This window comes from Trachemys scripta, chromosome 12 (assembly GCF_013100865.1).
Source record: "Trachemys scripta elegans isolate TJP31775 chromosome 12, CAS_Tse_1.0, whole genome shotgun sequence".
Classification (NCBI taxonomy): Eukaryota; Metazoa; Chordata; order Testudines; family Emydidae; genus Trachemys; species Trachemys scripta.
This window is the reverse complement of record NC_048309.1, coordinates 6,233,285-6,249,065: the sequence shown is the minus strand read 5'-3', so window position 1 is coordinate 6,249,065 and position 15,781 is coordinate 6,233,285. Positions and strand designations below refer to the sequence as shown.

The window sequence follows — 15,781 nt, the reverse complement described above, 5'->3', positions numbered from 1 at the left end:
CCGTTAGAAACAGGCAGAATGAATTGAATTGAAGGCGATTGTAATGCACAAGGCCCTCCTCCTTTCTCAAGGAGCTGTGAGGCCAGGAAAGCAACCGGGAGGAGAGTAAGCAGCTTTCTTACGCGAAGGAAGATGCTTTGCAAATCAGTGAATTGTATATTTCGAGGGGGCGGGTTAATATTTGTATTATTGTTGTTGTTATTCCAGATCTGGAAAAAAAAATTCAGCAACCAAGACGACCAAAAAGACAGAGAGGACACACTGGGTAGAGAAGTCTGAATCCCAAACCTCTTGTAAGTGTAATTACTTTCTAAGAAAGCTTTAAGTTATTCTTTTAAATTAACCACAGAAAAGACCAATCTCTACTGAAATCTCTTTTCTATGCCGCTAGATTGTTTGTGCCTGAACTAGAGGCCAGGGATCTATAATGCACCCCTCGATTTCCTTTACTTTTTGAAACAGAGCAAGGCCTCGTTTAAAAATATATTATTGTTTGACTTGTGGGTCGGTTCCGAGCTACTGATTCTGGGGGTGGAGGGTCGAAACGTTGTATTCGATACCTGTGCCCAGTTCCGATGGCAAAAGAGATGCTTGTTAGTTACTTAATCAGCAGAAGGGGGGAAATAGGAAGACTTTCTGAAAGCAACGCGCTTCTCTGATCACTTGCATCGCCTGATTTCACTGCAGTGTGTGTGCGTGCATGTGTGTGTGTGTATATACACATCCACATTTTGCTGCCTGGTTTAGGGGTGATCGCATGTTGCGAGAGGGCTACTATGGATTTCGGGGTATGTGTTTAACATGGTCAGCTATGCATTGCAGAGTTAAGGTCTGGAAAGGGAAGGAAAGTGATAGCATGTTTCTTGTCTCTAGGATCTCTTTGTTCGGGGAACAGTAGGTGGTATGTTTAAAGAGAGACAGAGGGAAAGAAAGAAAGAAAGAAAATGGCCCTTTGCAAGTCATCTGACTATTTTCTTCCGGAACACAGAAATGCTGCATGAGAGATTAGGGAAGAGATGTTCTTAAAACAAAATGTCTACATGGAGGTGCTATTGAAATAGCCCCAAACCCTACACATCTTTAAAGCCTTTCATACAGAAGGTGGAAAAAGGGGGTGGGGGAGAGAGTCGATTTAATAGCAAATTTAAGAGGGGCTAAACCATTGGTATGGCCAAAAGCGAAGTAAAATCATGCCACCAGTATGCTAAATAGGAAAGTTTTTCCTCTCTGCAGCTTGACACTGCTCAGTTACAACAGAAGCTCTCTTTGCCTTAGTAGGAGGTTAAAAATATCACATCCATGCTGGGGCCACCAGGCTTACAACTCCAGAGCGGCTAGGAACATTTAGAAAGGCAGCACGAATATTAAACAGCACTGTCTGTGCATGGATGACAGGCCGACCCTCCCCCCACCCGAGCAGATATAGGGATGGTCACTTCGCTTCTTAAGAAAGTTTATTTTTAAGTCAATCCGGACGTACACGATTTCGCTGATCAGGATTCGAAGGAAAGGAAAGAAATCTCTATTCAGTACGAAAAAAAAAATTGCTCTTAATTATTCCTGACTGTACTATTCAAATACACCTGGAGTTAAATGATACGTTTTAAGTCAAACTGGCACTGGGGGGGAGGGGGAATATAGGAGGGGAGGGCAGGAAGAGGGGGCACCGATTCTGAATACCAGGGAGGTGACTGATGTGAAGGGGGGGGCAAGGGGGGAAGTGGGGGGAGAGAAACCCTATTTCATTCAACACCATGGACAGCGAACCCTTAGCCGGCAATGGAACCAGAGGCCTGTAGCTCACCTTTCTTTTCAGCACCTTTCCCCTGCAGAGCAGGACCTGGTCTCTGTACTCGAATGCCTTCTTCGAAATGAGACAAGGGAGGGGAAAGGAATAAATGTGGGGCCTCAAACCCAGGTGAAGGGAAATGCACAACAAACATGGAAGACCGAGAGTTTGAGAATATGATCATTGTTTCCCAGACTGAAATAGATCTCCCTGTTTTTTTTCACTCCGCTGCCATTAGCTGCTCTGTATTAAGAGCACAGCAAGGTGTAGGCATCTGAGACAGGTATTTCTGGAACGCCAACTGGGAACTAAAGGGACATCTCTAGCTAAATAGAAATGTCATTCTAGCTGAAAGCCAGGCTGTTGGTTGAAACCCAATGCACAAAGACTGAGAGCTTTAATATTGTCCAATGAAATAAGCCTAGATGAGGCAAAGTAATAATAAATAATAATAATAATAATAATTTCCCCCCTTCAAGGACGCAAATCCTGGATTTGCGTGTGAAAAGAAAATTAATTCTGAATTTGGCTGAAGATGGGCATCGTGTTGATGTCCAATGCTGGAGAAAAGCGCTCCCTCGCTCACGTTAATTTAGATTTTTAACTTAGATCCACAAGGGACAGATTCGCGTTCATGTAGCTTCTCGTGGACATAAATACGTCGATAAACAATAATCTAAAATGAACCAGATGAAAAAAGTAGCTTCAGAAGATGGTAAAATGATGCTTAGAATAGCAAACTTTCCCCTTGCAGCGTAACAAACAATGCATTTTCGCCTATCTACTATACATGCCATGCACTGTAGCACTATACAAAAGAAAGGAAGTCACACACACACACACACACACACACACACTTAAGGTGTGCGAGTGTTTGTCCAATGGGCCTTAAGCCTTGAAGGCGATATTTCACATCGCTGCGGAGCATTTCTGATGGCTACTTTATTATATACCTCTAGTAGATACTCTGTCGTGAGATTCTATTTTAAACTGCCTTGAACCGATTGTTTCCTCAATTGTGTGTCTGGGTTTGCGTTTCAGAGACCCTCTATCTAATATAAACAAACTATCAGAAACAACAACAAAATCCCCGAACAATTGGTTTGATCTAGTGGGAACAAAATGTGTATATAGTTTACAGTTCTACTAACACACCCATCATGTAACTGCACACCCAGGAATGGCAAAGTGGAGACTTTCAGAACTGGAACAAAAAATGATTTCCATCATAATCAGAGTCCAACTCCCACATAAGCATGTAAAATATCTGTGTCCATATAAGTCCTACTAGAATCAAATCAAATCATAGTCTTAAATCATTCTAATAATAGAATGCAGCGTTTTGCTAGCCACAGAAGGTTATTATAGCGGAAGATAACCCACAAATCTGCACTTTCCACCTAAAAATCCTTACATGGGGCGGGGGAGAAAAAGATGTAGAAGTGGTTCGCCATATTTTCTAAGGATAAGACTAAAGTATAATAGGATGTGTTAGAACAGTTCTAAAATACTCATCTCTGATCTGTATATATAGAATTATTCTGTAAAAATAAAAACAAACAATCTCCCCTGAGCGAAAGGACACTGACTCTTAAAAAAATGGCATGACCCTGGGAGTAGGCAAGCACAGCCTGATGAAAGAGGTCTCTAGGCATCATGCATTCATCACGACTTTAAAAAAAACAAACCAACCATAAAATAAATCGGTTAAAACCATATAATGAAACGCCAGCTATAAATACAAGCAGAGCCCTATTTGCTGGGGATGGTTTAAAGAAGAACCAGCATATTGTATTCCGTGAAATAGATCAAGACTATTTGATGGCATTGCTACATTGTCCCTCTCGGTGGGCTTTTAAAAACAAGAACACTCGTTCGGTTTATTATTTCGAAATGCTCTAGAAGGAACTCCTTTCCTTCCAAACTAAGCAATTCTTAGCTCCTGTGGCTTCCGTGATTATGTAACTTTAAGAAGCTTGATCACAAGGAACAAAAAACACATGTAAATAGGAAACCCCTTTATTTTAAAAGTGTGACTTGAAACACATTCTCTTCCTGGAAGTGGGGAGGGAAGAATTCCTTTACAATTTTCTCAAATCTGTTTTGTTGTTGTTGTTGTTGTTGGGGTTTTTTTTTTTTTTTTTTGGTAATTACATCCATGTCAACTTTAAGGAAAATTATTGCTGATGTTTTTTGAGGTAGGGAATATAATTGAAGGATATACAGTCCTCCCCCTCCTGCCTCTGTTTAAAATAAAACACCGCAACAGAAAATATAAAGCTTCTCTGATTAACCGTTTAGGTGCAGATCCCAATGTATAACGTCTGTGTGTTCCTATAAGGACTGGATTCTCTAGCCCTGTAGTGCAGCCATACGTTATAGATGCAGCTGCAAGTGCTCAAAGCTTAAACACTATTTTCCGAAAGCCCGAGCCCCCAGCCTGAGAGGAAGGTGGGGATGGGCTGGGGATAGAGTCTCTCGAATGTTACTCCTATAGTTTCAAGGACATCTTGCTGATGAGGATTTGGTTAATGGAGGAGAACTTATGTCCTAGCGGTGACGTCATTGGGTCCCAATGTAATCCTCTTGTGCTGAACCCAATCAGCAGATGTGCTGAGAGCCTGGACGGAGGGAAGAAGCGCTAATCCTTTAGACTGGATGAGATCAGCTGAAACAGCCAGGACTAGACCCAAAAACCCCTCTGCTAGGAAGATCAAGAGAAAAGGGATAAATTGAGAGAGACGCCTCATAACCCCTTTAAAGAGCTTTGGAGAAGAGAAGAGCAGGAGAATGGAAAGATGCGTGGTGCACCCATACAAGTTCATCTGGCTTTTTCCACGCCGAGCGGGAGCCTGATTTTCACTCTGATGAGGTCTTTCTTCATTGTTCCAGGGGGAGGAAGAGAGAGAGAGAGAGAGAGAGAGGTCTAAAATTCAAAAGATAATGAGAGACTAGGCGCTTTTCTTATTCATCTCTAGCCCGCATACACAAAACAAGCATGCTGAACCACGGGAGGGCGTCCGCACTGGATCTGAAAGGACGCGGAGTTTCTGCCGCCTAGCCACAGAGGGCTGCTTCCATTGGAATGGGTAAATCTGCTAAGAGCTAGTCTTGCCGGTGCCGTAATTATGGGGTTTAGGCGACAATGGTGGGAGAACATCCCAGCTCGATTGCTAACTTGGAAGAGCGTCAGGATTTTTTTCCCCCCTTCCTCTTTTGCAAGCGTCCTTAATGGGCTTTATCATGATTATTAGGGTTTTTTTTGGGGGGAGTGGGGGAACGACAAGGAGGGGGTGGGGTGGGGGAATTCAGCAGCAAGATCTATAGAAAGAAATCGTCCTAAATTAATAAAGTGCCTTTAACTCCGATGGCCAGCAACGCAATCGCTTTAATCATGGTCACTCTCGTTCGATCCTTATTTAAGAAAGAAAAGCAAAAAAACCCAAACACCCCCCCCCCAAATCCAAACCGTGGAGCTATTCTTGTGCCTAGCCGCTGCGGATAGCCAAGGGCACCTCTAAGCTATTTCGGTTTCCCTTCTAAAGAAGAGAAATCAGTTCATTTGCATTTTGAGCGGTTTAAATGAAACACGAGGATTATATTAATTATTATTATTATAAAAAAAGTAGAAGAGAGGGAAAAAAAGATGCCCAGCACTTTGACTAGACCTGTAACTCTAGAGAAATTGACCTATCCCTTGACATGAGGGATCTGTTACGCTTAATTCAGGTCTGTCTTACTATTAGAAGGTGGCTAACAGCTCTGGGGCGACTGTTATGTGCTAAGAACGTATCCCTTTAAATACGGTATAGCCGGTTATATAAGTTACACTGTACAGAGGGTTTGCATTATACAAGTCGTTTATGTGGGTATTATATAGGGGTTTATGGCAAAGTTTTTTGCGCGTGTAGGCGGTGTGTAGGATAGGGTTTGTTGTATAGGTTTGTATATGGGTTTACGGTATAGGCGTCTGATCTATAGGGTTTGTCATTGTGTAGAGGTTTATTCTAGCGGGTAGAGCGCAGAGATATTTTACACTGGACGGGCGGGGGGGGAGGGGGTTCTTACCTAGGGTTTGTTTTTACATGACAAGGATTTTATACCGTACTGAGGAGTGGGTGTGGGGGGTTCTCTCTCCTCTCGGAGGCTCAGAGAACCCCTGTTCTCTCCCGCTCCGCAGGGGAGCCCAGCCCTTGGCTGGCCCGGGCTAAGCCCTGGGCGCGTGTTGGCGAGAGAGGGGGGGCACACGAGCGGTGCCCCCACGGACAGCATCGCTCCGCGGAAGACGCGCCGGTGCCTTGTTCTCTCCCTGCCCTGCTGCCGACGAGCCCCTCTCTGCGTGTTCACAGCGGACCTTGATTTAATGTCCATACAATTAAGGCACGCGGTGAATGCCAAGAGAGGAGCCTCACAGCTTCATTTTAATGGAAATTGGGGACATAAACCCTCTAATTACACTTAACAGCAGCCACGGAGCGATCTATGGAGCATCCTCGGCCTTTTGACAAATAGGAGCAACAATGGCTCCAACGTCTTGCAGGGCAGCTGTCTCTTTACATTAAGAGTGGCAGGGGGGCGAAGCAGGCCCCTTCTGAATATGCAGAGGTTTAGGGGCTCCTGGCTCACAAAGGGAAAGGGCAGGACAATGCAGGGAGAGCCGGGAAGACAATGCGGTAGGGTGGCTATTATTGGGGGGAGGGGGGGTTAAGATGTCCTTGCAACCCCCACGGTGGTAACTTTGCCTCGCTCTAGACGTTTGCAATGAATGGAGAGATCCGAGGGGGCACGGAAAGGGAATTGCACGAGCTATGAGTAAGACAGAAACCCGCCAAAGGTTCAGGGAAGCTGTGCTGTCCCTTGCTCAATGTCGCTTGAACCAAGGTTTGCATTTAATAAGAGGAAAAAGATTTAGCTCTGTCTTAGAGGCAAAGCCCTCAGCCTGGACTTCGTGTCCGAAAAGCGTCGCTTGTATGCTATATATGTAACACACACATCCCTCGACTTCCAACTGGGGAGGAAGGGAAATACGTATGTCCAAAGCACTTTAATGCCCGTTTCTGTGGCTAAGCGAATCATGTTTCAAATCTAAGAACAGTGGCAAAATGTGTTGGAATAAAGAGTTCAGCTTCTCTCCTGGTTCCTGGATTAATCGTTGCAATAACACTAATAAACTCTTTTTTTCCAAATGGCAGCCGAAAGAATTTTGTTCTTCCTTTCTTCTTGTTGTTTAACGTCAATTCTTTATCATTATGCAGCAGGTTCAAAGTCGTGCTGCGATTTAAAGAGGTTACAGAGTTTATTTAAATATTTTGAAACCACCACCATTTGGGTGGCTTCTTTAATCGTTTATATACAACAGTATTGAAATGCACAGTGGTTAGTTTTTTTTAAATAAAATTCGCGCTTCTGTGTCTATTATTTTTGTTAAGTTTAGAATACAGCTCTTGCTGTAATACAGTTATAGTAAGAGGATGTGGGGTGTTATTTTAAAGAGTTTAGATTTTAAGAACCAAAAATAGTTACGAATGCAGTTTAATTATGCAGAAAGTTTCTAGGTATTTATGTGTCTCTAACATGGCCATTCTAAAATTAATTTATATATATATAAATAAACGAGTAATTCTGTATTTATAGATATGTGCATGTAAGTTTCATTACGTTTATATATAGTGTGCATGTATAACCATGCATATAAAGGTGTTGATATAGGTATCTATGCAATTTATATCAATAGGATTGTGTGAATGTAAAAAAAAAAGTTGAAGTTTCTCGTTTATCTATCCCCCTCCCCCATCTGTGTAAAGACATTTTAAAAGGATTCTCCTAATATTCCCTTTTAAAATTTTAAAAATAAATTAAATTGCTGGTCTAAAAACCTAGCAGAAAAATTTGCATTTCCAGCGGCTGCAGAAGAGCCCTCGCATAGCGCCATCTGCTGCTCCCTCTGCTGTATGGCAAGTAATGTCCGCGGGCCAACCGGGCTGTAGGTCGCTGCTGTTTGGAAGGCGAGATGCGTAATCCGCGGGGCTGTGGGCCACGCTGAAGGCAGCAGCCACACCGGTTGGTTTTCTAGGTTCAGATTAACTTTGTGCCGCAGGGTCTCCGATCATCAAGACACAGCGGACCGCATCCCGACTCGCGTAGGCCAACTCCCAACCCTACGGGAGCTTGCTCCGAGCTGGCCCCAGACACGTGAGTGGAGGAAGAGACAGACACACGAAGACACGGGGGGCAGAGGCATCCCCCAAAGGTGTAACTTGGGACCCAGCGCGTGGAGGGTTGGGTCTGGGCCTGGGGCCGGGCCCGCTGTAAAGAAACACAACGGGGGAAGTGGCAGGAGGCTATTTGCCTGGTTTAGGGGTCCCCCCCCGGCCCAAGTTAATTGCATTGTTTTGTTTAATGCCACATTCCCTCCGGGAGAGCAGGTGTCCCCCCTCCCGCCTCGCGGAAGTCCCCAGCGGCTTGGCGTTTGGCAGATCGTTGTCTCTGGGGCTGTTCCCCCAGCAGGAGTCTCCGACGCTGGGGAAAGACCGAGGAGACGGGCCCTGTGCGATGCCATTGCTCACCTGTCTACACTGTCAGCAGCACCAAGACCAGCCAGCCTCGCCTCAACCCCCCGCCCCCCATCCCCGTGCATGCGGAGCTTGGTGGATTCCTCCAGCACTGCGCCCCCAGACGCTGTGAATTGCCGCGCATATCAACTGCGCTCCGCGCAATCTGTGCTCAAGGAGGGGCGCCTGGCTAAGTAGGGGGGCTGCGGAGAGGGACAGAGACCACCAAGACAAACTGACACCCGTGGATTCCCCCCCACCCCACCAGATCAGGCCTGGAAAGGGGAGTCGAGCCTTGCTCCCCCCCCCCTCCGCTCCTTCAGGCGCTGCAAAACGGGGGTTTGGGCAGAGCTGGATCTCGCTCGCACCTGGTATCGGGCAGCCCCCAAAAAGTCTATGGAGTCACCGCGGGGCAAGGCCCGCATGTGCGAGCTCAGAACAGGCCCGGGTCAGGGAAGGCGGGTTCGCCTGCCTATGGACAGGCTCGGGCCGCCAGCGCTCTGGCCCGGCTAGATCCACTGGGCCGTCCCTGCTGCGGGTCCCTCCACGGGGCCGGTTTCGTTCCCAGAGCAGAGCGGGGGCGGAGAGCGGTCAGACGGCGTCGGGCCCGCCCTGCTCCCCGATCCCCTGGGCAGCTGGCTGGAGGGGCCGAGTGACAGGGCGGTACTAGCTGGGGTGCAAGGGGCCAGTTACCTGCCCGGAGAGCGCAGGGGACGCTCCGGTCCTCTCCACTAGGCAGGTTCCCAGAACTCCCAGGGATCCCCACCACACCTGATGTGCAGCAACCACCAACACTGCTCGGACAACATCCTTGATGCAGTAAAGCAAAGACCAGGTGTGACACACACACACACCCTCAGGGTAGCACGTTCACACCACAGCAACAGCGCTCCCAAGCGTGCGCGGGGGTTGCCCGGCTAGCCTGGAGCTCGCTTCGCTTATTCGCTCCCGTTCTTTCCTAAAAGCCTTTGCGACCGCAGGGCAAAGAAAGCGGGGCCTGGAAATGCCATCAAGTGACACCACAGGCTCTGGGACAAGCGTCTGGAGTTCTTTCCAGGGCCTGTCAGCTACTCCCGTGGACAACGGAGAACGAAAATACCCCATTCTTGGCTGGCCTTTGCCACTTGCAGAAGAGCCGGGTGGGATTGGTGCCTGCTGGACTCCAACCGCAGAGGGACGGAGAGCCCCCGGCAGTCCCGAGAGACCCACACTACAGAAATCACGTGAACACTTGCAGCGCACACCCACCCATGACTCCTACTCCCAAAACGCCCGATCCAAACCCACTCAAACAGAAAAGGGTCCAAAGCCGCCGGACCTCCCCACCCCAGCCCAGCTCCGAGCGTGTCTAACGCCGCCCGGAAGCCTTGACCAACTCACCCATAGTAAATCCTGCTGGGAGGCCCAGCTGTCTCCCTGAAGGCGAGATTGTCCCACTCCCTGGCAGAGAGAGGAGTTATGTCAAAGAGGTACCACCAGCCCAAAGAGGCAGACGCTGCATCTTCCCCACACTCAAATACCACCCCAGGCCCCACAGCTGGTTCAGAGCCAGAGGCCACTCTCCCATTCCAGGGGTTTCCCCTTGATTAGAGCCTCCCGCGTGGCGAGGATTAGCCGAGACCCTGTGAGCCTCTCACCTGAATCCCCTTTGCCCCCGGGAGTTAATCAGAAGCGGCTGTCACAGCTGTGCACTGCAGAGGTCGCGTTTTGTCTTGGGAGCTGAGCCTCTGCTTTTACACCTGGGATAACCTCATTTCACCCCGGCGCTCCAGCTGCTGGTGCCCAGCCCTGCTCCCAAGCCCAGCAGCTACTCTTCAAAACCCATCAGCCCGGACATCACTGGAGACGATTTACAGCAGCTGAGGATGTAGGGCCCTATGGCCCGAGGAGCAACCATTAAAGAAAGCCCTTTCCTCTCCCCTAGCTTGTCGGTTTCCCAAGGGCTGGGAGTCAGTTGCCCCAGCAGGTTAGGCGTGGCAGGTCAATTAAAGCAATCCCCCAAGCAGATATTGTTCATAGAGGAAGAAGGAGCTGAGGTTGACCCTGATTTATTCCAACCCCCTGAGCCTTGGTTCCATTTTACAGATGAGTACATCCAGAAGGAGGCAAAGGCTCAGGTCCTCAAAGGTATTTAGGTGGGAGTTAGGTAACTGAATACTTTTTAGGAGCTGGGCCAAAAGGATTTACCCAGGATCACAGGGCAAGCCAGTGCCAGAGATGAACTTCTAGCCCTTAGCTAAACACACAGCTCTCTGCTGCTAGGGCTTGGTTTGACTGAAGCAGTAGCAAACCTGGCACTTGACTCAATAGCACAGGATTGGGCCCCGCATGTTGAAATCCTTACAAAGGACATGATAGCTTTTTATTTCCCCTCCCTGAGTCTGTCCCAGTCACCCAGAGCCAGAGGCCCATTTCTTTTGTGCATCACAGCAAGTTCTTTGTTCCCAGCGACCCACTGCTACTGCACAGAGAATCAGTCCTCTCTGATTTACCCCGTCACCCTAAACAGACATTAGCCTGTTTGCAAATCCTTGGGAGTGGGGGAAGGTTAAAAGTCTTTACAGTCAAACACTCATGTGAAAGTGGACACAGGAATCAACACAATTCCTTCTCCCTGGTGTAGATCTGCTTTACCCGAAGCCCTTCTGTCAATACAAAGGAGGCCCAGTATTTAGTATTTAGTACCTGATTCCTCACACAAAGTGGACAGAGACTTCCGAACATCTTCTCACCTCCTCCTGCACCAGCTAGGGAACTCTTTGTCTCAGCTGCCATTTCTTTTCCATGAGCTGCCCCGCTCCTGCAATAGCTCCATAACTCCCTCTTGTGTCCAAACCTGAACCAAGACCATGGCCGGGGGTTAAAAACGACAGCAGTGGACAGAAAAGATGGTTATGTCTATAAAAGCAGGAGCTAAAGCTCCAAGGATGGCCATTCACAGTGGTGTGAGAAGGGGAAGAGGCCTGGAAGTTTCTGATGCATCCCCAATGGTAATGTTAATGAGATAGAGAAGGGTGCTACAGCACACTCAAGGGATTCCCAATTGCATAGAGGTCACACTCAAGCTGTTGGAGTGCTAAAGTTTTTCTATTGCACTTCTAGGTTTCTATCTATACACACACAGTTCATGTGTAGAAAGAGAGCTTTGGAAATCCGGGTCATTGTTTATTACATTCACCTTCAGCTGGTTTCATGCTCCATACAGAAAATACACAACCCAGCACTGCCCTAATATGCTGATGATAATGCAGATGACATGTACGAAGAGGAGAATTTATGATAGAGAATCCTTTCCCCCCAACATTTCCAGCCTTGCTTTATTTCTCCAGAACGTCATATTTTGAGGGAAGGAGGCACAATCAGCTACTACTGTATTAATATTATTTATTTGTTGTCCAAGTAGCACCTAGACACTCCAGCTGAGATCAGGACCCATTGTACTGGCTGCTGCACGGATGCATCGTAAGAAACAGAGTAGTTCACTCTCTGCAAAGACGAGGGACGTACCATTTTTAAAGATGGGGAGGGTTAAGGCTGTCTAGCAAACCAGGGAATTGAACCCACATTCAACTCCAGTGCCTTAACTACATGTCCAACCTTCTCACCAGTGGGGATAATTCCTTGGCTCAGTCTGTAATGAGGGAAGAAAAAGACCTCACCCACTAACCCGACAGAGGAGAGACGTCAAAGCAATATTCACGGAGCTGCCCCCTTCTCAAACTGCTGCACAGTGTTTTGGTTGAATGCCCAAGAGAGACCTCTCCAGAGAAGCAGGTAACTCCCCAGGAGGCCAGGGAAAGTTTGTGTAGGCCAACAACAGAGGACCAGCATTGGCGGGAGTGGGGGGGAATAAACACACTCTTATCAGAGGGATAGCTGCGTTAGTCTGTATCCACAAAAACAACGAGGAATCCGGTGGCACCTTAAAGACTAACAGATTTATTTGGGCATAAGCTTTCGTGGATAAAAACCCCTCTTCTTCAGACACACTCTTGTTATTCTAGTTGGAATGTGAGCTGAACTTTGTAGTTCATGTATCAATTTTTCCCCATATGGCCCGAGACTCCTGCCTCCTGATTGGAGGACACAGAGATATTCTAATGCATTGGCAGCAAATAAACCTCATCTAAGCATTGCACAACCCAAGCAAACTTTGGAGTTACTTGGTGCCTAGAAGAGAGCAAGGGTCCTTACTTATCCAGGGTACATATTGACCCCCATTACCACAAGATCTGAGCACCTTATAATCTTCAATACATTTACACACAAAATCCCCTGTGAGGTAGGAAAGTGCTGTTATTCCTGTTTATCAAATGGGGAACTGGGGCCTGGACAGACTAAGCTTCTCACCCAAAGTCTCACAGGAAGTCTATAGCAGACCAGGAAACTGAACCCTCATTTCTGGCTAGCACCCTAAGCACTGGGCCATCTCTTTACTCTGATTTGCTGGGCTCTTCACAACCACAAGTAAATGTTTCATGCCCATGCCCTAGTCCAAAATAGTAGCTGAGAAGGGAGAGACAAGGTCTATACATAGGGCTTGAATGTCTTCTAACCTATGCTGATGTAAATCAGGAGTGACTCCGCTGATACCAATAGAGTTACATCCATGTGAACCTGATGTGCGTGGGAGGAGAATAAGGCCCACACAGTGTAAAACAAGCAAGAAACAGGATAAGGGGTAGTTTAGGACATTTAACCATGAAGTCATCATCAGTAATATTTGTCCACAAGACCTTTTTCAGCCATTTTCTGAAATAGGAGAGGATGGGATATTAATCCATTTTAATAACTTCTCTTCTATCTTAGGGAATGGTCCATCTGTCTAGAGACAGAAGCCTACATATGTACACACGTGCCTCTAACTGACGAGGGTGATGAATAAACTTCCCATATAGGCCAATTATTCCTTTATTGACCAAAAAAAGTTTGTGAATGGGAGGTGGCAGCTTGCATGGGGAATGGGCATGGGGCAGAGTGGTCTACAAGACCATCTCTTAATTGAGGTTCAGTCAACATATTTTGAAAAGCCTGAGCACCCTGGCATTAGTACAAACTGAAGGTCAAACTCTGCTTGCCTCACTCACTGTCCCTTTGAACTTCTCAGTCTATTTAGTCATAGGCCCAAACCAAGAAAGAGAAGAGAAAGAGAACACATTTCTCTTAAACAAGCCCCAGAATGAAGTCAAGTGCATTACCAGGAGGACATCAAGGCTCTACCACGGCAGTGTCCCTGCACCTTCTGCCCTACCAGACTGCCATTTGTCTTAACCTCCCAATAGATATTCTCGCATGCCTGGTTTGTATTATTTAAGAACATAAGTTATGGAGTCAAGTATCAGAGGGGTAGCCGTATTAGTCTGAATCTGTAAAAAGCAACAGAGGGTCCTGTGGCACCTTTGAGACTAACAGAAGTACTGGGAGCATAAGCTTTCGTGGGTAAGATGCATCTGAAGAAGTGAGGTTCTTACCCACGAAAGCTTATGCTCCCAATACTTCTGTTAGTCTCAAAGGTGCCATAAGCTATGGAGGAAAGCATGTTGGCTTAGTCGTCCCATTGTGCACATGGTCAAAAGTGTGCAGAGAAGGAAGGTGTAACAGCCCCTTCTCTTCTCCTTTCTCTTCCCCCAAGGAGGTGGTCAAGTGGTCTGGGAGAAACCAGGGATGGAAGAAGTTCAGCAGGTAGCTCTGTTCCAGTCAAAAGGCCTGGACATTAACATTCCACCTGCCCTACAGAGAGGGAAAAAGTCTTTTACAGGAAATCACCGGTGTTCAAGGGAATTCACCCTGTAGAGTCTGTAGTTTGTTTAAACTGGGCTGGCAGAAGTTTTACGGTGGGAGGGGAGTAGATTTTTATGACATTATGTCACTTTGGGGAATATAGCATCAGTAACTAAAGAACGGCTCTGTATTTGAAAGTAGATCTTGTGTTGTTTCGCTAGCTATTGTGTGAGTACTAGGATGACATGTTTAATGCAAGAATAATTTTCACAAGACTGCTCAGAACCCTGTAGTTAGTCCCTACAGTGTCAACTGCTTAGTGGGAGCATGCTGTGTAAAGAGGGTCAATACAGTTTTAAAATAAAATGGAAAGAAGGGACAATTATAAAACTGACTCATACATGGAGGGGACTCACACACCAAATCACTAAGAAAGAAAACAGAGCAAGAGATCAGTCCCTGGAAGGAGCCACAGATGACCACACGAGGGCACTACTCCGTATCTGTTACATCTCCTGGAGTTTTATTTTATAGCCTATGCCAGAAACTGGAAACAGACCTATCAAGAGGGCTTTGCTGCAGACAGTGCTTTGGGTGCTGATACATTATTGCCGGGGTTTGAAAGAAAATGCAGAGGAGACATTGTTTAAAGCTCCCAGGTGGTGTATGTCACTTAGCCGCCAGTGAATGATTCTGTACCCTTGACCTATTCAGATGCTGAGCCATGGACTTGGTTTTGAGACGGTGGCTTGAATTGGATTTCACTCTGAGTTGGGGACGCGGTCAGAAGTGACCTAATGCTGCCTCCTTTCCCTAGTCCAGTTTCACTCTCTCTGTGGAGTAAATCTCCTCTCTTGCTATTTATCTGTAGTGTTCACAGAATGAAGCCTGGGAATGGCACGTAATGCAGGATTCTTTCCTCCCCAGCACCTGTTTCCATGATTTTCCTGTCTTCTATTCCAGTCTGACTTTACTTTGGAAACCCTTTGGAGTTTGGCAGGACAAGTAGCCACTGCCTCCCTGTGAGCTACTAACAAGGTATTTATTGACACAGCAAGAAAACTAGAGATTTCATTTCACTCCATTCTTCCTTCATCACAGAACAAACACCTTATCAGCCCGATTCTCCGTTGACTCGCAGTGCTTTAGACAGGTGCTTGTGACTACACAAGCAGCAAGGGCCTGGAGAATCAGGCCCCAGGAAGGAACCAGCATAAATCTTTAGCTGGAGAGAAACTCCTTGTGCTGTCCATAAGGTGGCGCCCATTCTCCATTTGAGTGGGGAGCAGGCTGAGTTTTCGGCAGAGAAAGGAGCTACTTGAACAAGATGCAAAGATACTTTGCTTGAGCCTGGTGATGTGATCCTTTGTTTTGTGTTTAGGATCCAGCCATGCAAAAATAAAACAAACACATGTGTACCCAGAAAGCAGCTCAGGACAAGAGACCAAGGCCCAAATCCTCAAAGATATGTAGGCGCTTAGCTCCTATCCATTGCAATGGAAGTTAAGTGTCTAAATAACTTCGAGGAACTGAGTCTTCTGGAGGTTGCCAGGCCCATGCGGTATGTCTTACAGATGGTAATGCTGTGTGCCAAGCTCCATGGAGCCACTAAAGAATAGTCAAGGAAACATGTCTTGAAATCACAGCAGCACAATGGGAATTTTAACCCAAGCCACATGCCCTTCCCATCTGTTTGCAGACTGGTATAATGGAAAAACAG

At 46.8% G+C, this 15,781-nt stretch overlaps 1 long non-coding RNA gene across 1 annotated transcript; it reads left to right on the top strand.

Moving 5' to 3' along the window:
* Nucleotides 1-210: 210 nt before the first annotated feature.
* LOC117886331 lies at nucleotides 211-12,189 on the top strand. Its single transcript, XR_004647914.1, has 3 exons — nucleotides 211-293; nucleotides 7,887-8,039; nucleotides 11,949-12,189. It is a non-coding gene; the product is annotated as an uncharacterized LOC117886331 (long non-coding RNA).
* The last annotated feature ends 3,592 nt before the right edge of the window (nucleotides 12,190-15,781 follow it).